Here is a 7,457-nt window from a genome sequence, read left to right on the forward strand (position 1 = left end):
AATACTGTTGGCAAATCACCGAACAGAGTCAATAAAGGTACATCCCAGGAGGGAATAAGACCAAGACCAAATGAGAGTGCGATTAAAGGCTTTTTATCTAAAGTTAGGGCAAACAGAATCTACTCTGCTCACGCCTAGAGTGCTCTGCAGAAAACATGTTACATTTCATTTTTATACACATATTAAGTCATCAACAAGGGGAAGGCCTAAGGGGCACATGTTTGATCGGGATTGGTCACTAAGAGGAGGTACCTATTGGTGCTATATGGTCGGTGATGGCTGATTGGTCCATAGGCACGTGACGAGATGATGTGATACGTGGGGTCAAACGATCAGCTGGGCTCATCTGTCCAACATCTGATGGGTTGACACAGTGATATCCTATTCCTGCAACATTTGCCCTTGTGGCCACACATTCCCATCCATTCATACGTCTGACCGGTTCGTCCGGCGGCGAGGCCAGCAGGTTGCACGTGAAGAAACAAGGCAATCTTATTAATTACTGAACATCAATTATATGTTTCTATCAAGAATATCACTCTTTGGTTCAAGCATATTCGGACACTAAATTGGGGATGGGGTTTGTAGAGTCAATGTATGGTCGGAGGTATTCATTCAATATTGACAAGGGCAGGGTTAGGGTATATGGTTACTGTAACTAGATTACAAGAAATACATTTCATTTTAGACGTTAACCTCTTTAGATGGGCTTCAGTGACTAGGCGTCCAAACAGCATAACTCTTTATGAGGCCAGGGTGATTTGAGGTGGGCTTAGGCCCCCCTTTTATGGCTTTTGGTTTCACACAACATGATGGATGGAGGCCTTTATAGTTGCACATAACAGGGTATCGTCTAATATACATTTAGCTGGTTTATTATTTAAGTAAAGTACACTTATGACATCTTCTAACTCCATACAATTTGGGAAATGTCATAACACTAAAACAGGGGATGGTAAGAGAGAAATTGCTGTCAACTAATTACCAACAAGGGCGGTCGATTGCGACTAAAGGTTATATGAGATTTTCTAATGGCATGCATATAATTACATTCTACATTATCAACAATGAGGTAGCCTTGTGTGAGTTTGCACAGGTTTAAAATTCATCATTTGTTATGAGCTTACAATTAGTCATATACACACTTCAACATTATAAGTCAACATATATTCTACCTTCAATATAACAGTTTAGCGTGGGAACTTCCAGCTGCACATGTATATGTATTTACATTGTTTACTCATTAGCCTTCTTATGGTATCAGCAAGGTTATATGAACTTACACATACTGAGAAAACATCCATTCACTCGTGTAGATCAGGAAGGAAAATATGTTCACTGATTTAAGGGTCTCTTTGGGTTGTTGATTTTGCTCTGGGGTACACAGGGATTAGGTTTTTATGGCCAGGGTCTGTGGGGTGCATGGCAGGTTTACAGAGACTTCTCCCACTGAGCTGCATCTGAATCAATGGAGGGAGTTGGACGGCAAGTAATACAGTGTTGATTTTGTTGCATTCCTGCTGCCAGCCTTCTCATGGGAACCAGGCAGTCATGTGGACGGCTGAGAGGAGGTGGTGGGGGAGAGCCACGCGGGCTGTAAGCTCGACAGTGATGGCTGCAGACTGGGGAGAAACCTGAATGTCCTTTTGCTATTTGCAAATGGAGTCTGTATGTTACAAAAATGGAGTCCTTGTCTTGCTGTACCAGGGTATGCACATGAATATGATAGCACCCATGGACGTACTTGTACGAATGGGGTAATGGTTCCCGGAGGCGTTCCCGCATGAGTGCCCCAGGGCCGGGGCCCTGGACCTGAAGCAGCCATGACTGGGCCCACTCGGGAAGCATGGAAATAAGGGGGGGTCTTAAGTGACCCCTCTCTCCAATCATTTCCCCCTTTCATCACTTAAGTAACGAATAATGTAATTGCCCCAACCGTTTGCGTTCTTCCTCCTCTGCCACTGCCTCGTCCCATGCAGGGGTCCCCTTAATTGGCATCCATGCCCTTTATACCGCTCTAAGGCTGTGCCCCCTCCTAGCATATTCATCGGGAGTGCAGCTCAAATACATACACCCCCCGTCACCTTCTAGGTCCACCCATACTTCTTTGTACCAACACAATTCACTGGGTTCTTTTATAGTTGTATGGTATAAACTATCAACTATATGCCCTGTATTATATATTGCAGTCATTCTATATTTGGGACCTGGGGCATCACCTGTTTGTACCTCCGCCTCATGTTTTATCTGTGCCACACCATTTGCACGTCCCATTGTCACCATCATTAGCGTGCCATTTGGTACTACATTTGCACAGCATCCAAGTCCCAATTGGCACACACAAAAAATCAGGAGCAAAAAGACGATGAGGGGTATGCAGAGTTTAATAGTCATTCCAAGCCAGGAGGTCACCCACGAGAAGAGATTGTCGAACCAGGTGCTGAGCTGTGCACCGCGGCTATCATGTGTGAGAGTGAGCCATTCTCGGCATCCGCAGAAGGTACAAATGTGAAACATGTGCTCCCGATTTTTCGGCAAACACCTCCATCGATTGCTGTCAATAGATCCAATACATATCGATTCTGCATCGTCATCAATCGCAAGGCTCAAAGTTCTACCTTGATGATGTTGAACTCTTCTTCAGTGTCGTTGGCCAATTGAATTAGCTCCCATCGGGTGATCTGCAGCCACTTGGCGTTTGCTCTTGCCTGGATGCTGGGAACGAGGGATACAAAAAATGTTTCTACTGAGCTGAATAGTCTGTATTCCGGGATCTGGGCCAGCAGTTCAGATGACTTGGTGGAGATATAGTTGGACGACCTTCTCCTTCTCTGGTATGTGCCTTGCACTCCTTCCTCGTTTAAGGCATCTGCTGGTGTCGTCTCGAGTGGTGTTGGGGAAGGTGCATCTTCGTTCGCTACAAGGTTGCGTTTCCCGTTAATGTGGCTCTCTGGAATTACCATTTGTGCGGAGATGCAGGTAGGCCATGTTGCCGCAAACTCAATACGTGTCCATTAGGGCTTCTGTGCCTTTCTTCATGTCAGGAATTATGAGTGTTTTGCTGCAGTTTTTGTTTCTTCCCCTGTCACTTTTTCCTTCTCCGTAGAAGCATAGTTCATATGAAATGTTTTTCTGTAACTTGAAGGGCTTCTCGATGGTGGTGACCCATGTGAGTTTGCTTATGTGTTCAGTCCATATGGGAGCGCATGTTCTCTGTACCCATGAGAGCTTATCTTCAGCCAGGCCTCGGAGTGCTTCTGCTTTGCACACGATCTCTTCTTTCTGCCACTTGTTGTCAGCATGTAACGTACCCTTTATTACCAAAAAAGGTTCCTTCACGCAAATTACTCCTTGCGGCCAGGAGTAGCATGTACGTTCATTCTGTAATAATTCAAAAGAGACTGTGTGTGCTTGAAACTTATTTTTGATTCGGCATAGCATGAGATGTAGAAGACATTGGGCCTCTGTAAATGGAATTTCTTGTGGCAGTAGCACTTTGGGGGTGCCCGAGGCATGAGGTATGAGGGAGCAGACATAGCATCTCTCATTAGTTGTTTTTTGGGCTGTGTGGCTCATGTCGGCATACCATTTATTTGTTTGATGGGTGTCCTGGGGTTGTCAACTGTATCTAAGCCAAATGTGTGTTCTTCATCCCAATCATCCATCTCCGTTTCCCTCCGTTTCCTTTTTAACCCCCCTCCGACAGCCCCCCACCCCTGTTCCTTTATTACAACAACATGAAAGTTGTCACCAGTACTTGGCATTGTTCGGCCTTCATTACCCCCTCCCCCAACCGTTGGGCTAGCGGGCCTGTTTATTATTTGTGTCACCACAGTGGTGGGATATGGATGGTTCTGCACCCATGTAAGTTCTGATGGAGTTTTATCATTAATTGTGTATACGCTAAAATGGGAATCATTGGCCTTTTGGGGCGATGTGGTGGCCTACATGGGTGTATTATGCATTGCATTTGTGTTAGTCATATTGTTCTGTTCATTTTCTGGGCTCCAATGACCCCATATTAACCTTGCCCCATCCCAAATCAGGAGGGTCCCTTCCTTTATTGTCTCCATGCACTTGCCCCCCTGGCCAGCATCAATTGAAATATACACTATGACCCAACACAAAAACAAACCAAATAATACTGTAAAGAACACAACTGCACACAAAAATAATACACATTCATACGAATAGCTAGGATACGCCTCTCTCCTCCGTCTACCCCTATCTACACTATTACTAGTTGTCGTTGGAGGCTCGTCCATGCCCAGTGATATTCCTGATAAGTGACATACAAGCATTTGTTAATCATGCATAGCATTTTTATATGTTATTCACAACCACAAATTGGCCACTTTTACTCTACGCTCTAATGTCATATCTTCACACATTATTTTTCTCGTTATTACGATTGCATTTTATACATTCATTGTCCATGACATGTCCTTCCGTCTCTCCTCCCCACAGCTTACGTCTGGGTAGGGGAAAGTGAGGGATGCGCATGGGGTACTTGTGCCATTTTATTACTTAAAGAAAAGAAAGTGTTATTCATACATCATTACTTTACACCACAACCAAGGCCATGAGATGCGCAATGCAGCCATTTTCATTAACCTTCTCTCGTTGTCTCATCATTAAAAAAGAAAATTGTTAACACACTTACACGAATATTTACATATCTTGTCACCCCTGAATTTTCTGCAATATTCAGCGTGATACCAGTTTCTCACCCCATCCAAATATTATGTTTGAGTGCTACCCTCTCCTACACCTTCTTGGGCGTCCTGATTGTTTTTGTTTCCACGGGCCCTACGCACATCTGTCAAATGCACCCAGTACTGCAGTCCCTCCACCTTAACATCTGTGAGTGTACAAAAGATCACTTTATATGGACCATGGGATCTTGGCCCGTTCCATCTCCTCACGAAACTTCTGACGTATACCATGTCATCTGTCACCAGCTGGCAGTCTATGTTCTCTGTGGTAGGTGTTGCTGTGTCTGTTGGCATATCTTGTGTGAAAGGGGGTGCTATTTGTTTTGCTATTGTGCATGCTGCTTTTGTCAAATTTCTGAGGTATTCATGGAATTCTTCACCTAGAACAGTGGCACTCTGATGGGCGTCTGACTGTGTGTGCAGGGGTGAAAGGGCTGTATGCATGCTGCTACCTGTCACAATTTCATGAGGTGACAGGTGGTGGTCCTTGCTGGGTTGGTTCCTCATTTCAAAAAGCGCTAGGGGTAAGCAATACACCCAGTTCTTCTTGAGTGTGTGGCACAGTTTAGATAATCTACTCTTGAGCAATCCATTCATTTTTTCCACAATGCCGTTCGATTGGGGATGATAAATCGTGCAGAGCTTGTGGGTTTTGCCCAGCATTGCGGTAATATGTTTGAACATGTCATTTACAAAATGCGTTCCGTTGTCGGAACGTATGATGTCACAAATACCCCAGCGAGGAAACACCTCTCTCACTAGGAACCTGGCTGCACATCGTGCGTCGGGGTGGGCACAGGGCCCCGCCTCCACCCACCGGGAGAATGGGCACACGACAACAATCAAGTATCTGGCCCCATTACACCGCTCTCCCATGTCGGCATAATCTATGTGCAGCTCTCTAAAGGGCCCATCAGGCTTTGGTAATGTTCCTCTGAGGGTCCGTGATGTCATACCAGAATTGTATGTTTGACAGGTAATACATTCTACTATCAGCTTTGTAACGTGTTCCTGTAGACCCGGGGCAAACCAATTTTCCTGAATGTCTGCAATGATGTGCTGTTTTGCATTGTGGGCTGGAAAGTGCAGTTGCTTAAATGCTACTTCTAGCAATTTTGTGGGCATCACTACCTTGCCTGTGATGTTTTGTCTCCATAGTAAGTCAGTGGGTGACTGACTGCATCCTCTTTTTACCCACATTTCTTTTTCCTCGCCAGATGCCTCATGTTGGAGCTCAATTATTTGGGACACTGGCAATGAGTTAAAGCCCTCAGGCTGTATCTCTTCTACTGCCTTTTGTAGTATGTATTCACCTGTCAGGCCCTTAGGTAGGTAGGAGGCTTCTTTGGCAGCAGTGTCCGTGGCCGCGTTCCCTAATGAGATGACATCCTCACCTCGTGTATGGGCCTGACATTTCATGACCGCGAAGATTGTGGGTTCCTTCAGAGCATCACTCAAATCTCCTAGTAATGCTGCATGTTGTACTGGGGACCCATCAGCAACGTTCCCTGTAAGGTGCACGCCTGTGCAGCCGCGCACCTTTGATTTGGGAGCCGTGCATATTGCACATTTTACCGCGCAGTTACTAATTTTGCTGCAAATCATTATTTTTATTTTTATTTGTTTTTCAAATTTTATTTTTTATAAAACACATTTTTTTGGGGGGGCCCGTTGGCTGGGCTGGTAATGTGCCGAACGAACTAGGGTCCGACTAGGAGGAGGATGGCCCTGTCAGCAGCACTCAGCACTCGGCATGAGTCTGCTTCGGTTTCTAGGGCTTCAGGAAGGGGCCTGCTGGCATGGGTGTAGGACACGGGGGAGGATGGGGGGGACAAATCCCCCCCACAATTTTAAGTGGGGGGGATACAATGGCCTTTATCCCCCCAGTTTGTGTGTCCTGTGTCCATCAAGTCTGTGCACTGATGCGTGCAAACTTCAGACTCTGTCTGAAGTTTACACGCAGCAGGCGCAGGCCAACGCTGTGGATTAGATTCCCCATGGCATGATTGATTTCATTTACACTGTACAACAGTGGGGAGGGGGAGAAGAACGAAGCAGGACCACGAGCAAGAGTTGTTGACAACTCTTGCTCGCGTTCCCCTCCTCCCCCACCCCCAGGGAATACGGCACGTGCCAGTCCAGGCTGGGCTGGAGTGCGCAGTGCACTTCTGCGCAGCTTGCCAGCCTCCTCCTCTCACCTTCAGAATTAGAAGCCAGCAGGCAGCAACGCATGCTGTGGCTTCCAAGACTCGTGACGGTGACAATTTTGTCTGCTTTCTCCTTTCTGCTGCACAGGTTGGTTAGTACATATATTCTTCCGAATCTAAAATGAATTATTTATTCCTTCCGTTGTCCCTAACGTTACATGGAAGGAACCAGTGAGGCCCTCTCTGCTGTTGGCCGAAGCTGTGCTCTGGTAATTGTCTGCCCCTCTTCTATCAGGGGCCTGTTGGTTCTCATGTGTCTGCTACCAGCTCCCTGAAGTGCCGCTCTTGTCGTAAATCTTAGCACTACACTTAATTACACAGACCTTTATCTCATTATGGAAGCAGAAAAGCAGAGGGCACAGAGGCGGGGGTTCAGTTTACAAATACTGCTATTTCTACAGTCGCTCGCTGCTAATGTTGTTATTACACAGTTATTTAAATCCGGAGTATTGGTTCATCAGCAATACTGCCGCCTTTATCCCAAAATGCACAGCAGATATTTCTTTCATTCTAAATTGAAGAGCATCACGACTAG

The sequence above is a fragment of the Ambystoma mexicanum genome, chromosome 1p (assembly GCF_040938575.1).
Source record: "Ambystoma mexicanum isolate Mex_15411 chromosome 1p, UKY_AmexF1_1, whole genome shotgun sequence".
Classification (NCBI taxonomy): Eukaryota; Metazoa; Chordata; class Amphibia; order Caudata; family Ambystomatidae; genus Ambystoma; species Ambystoma mexicanum.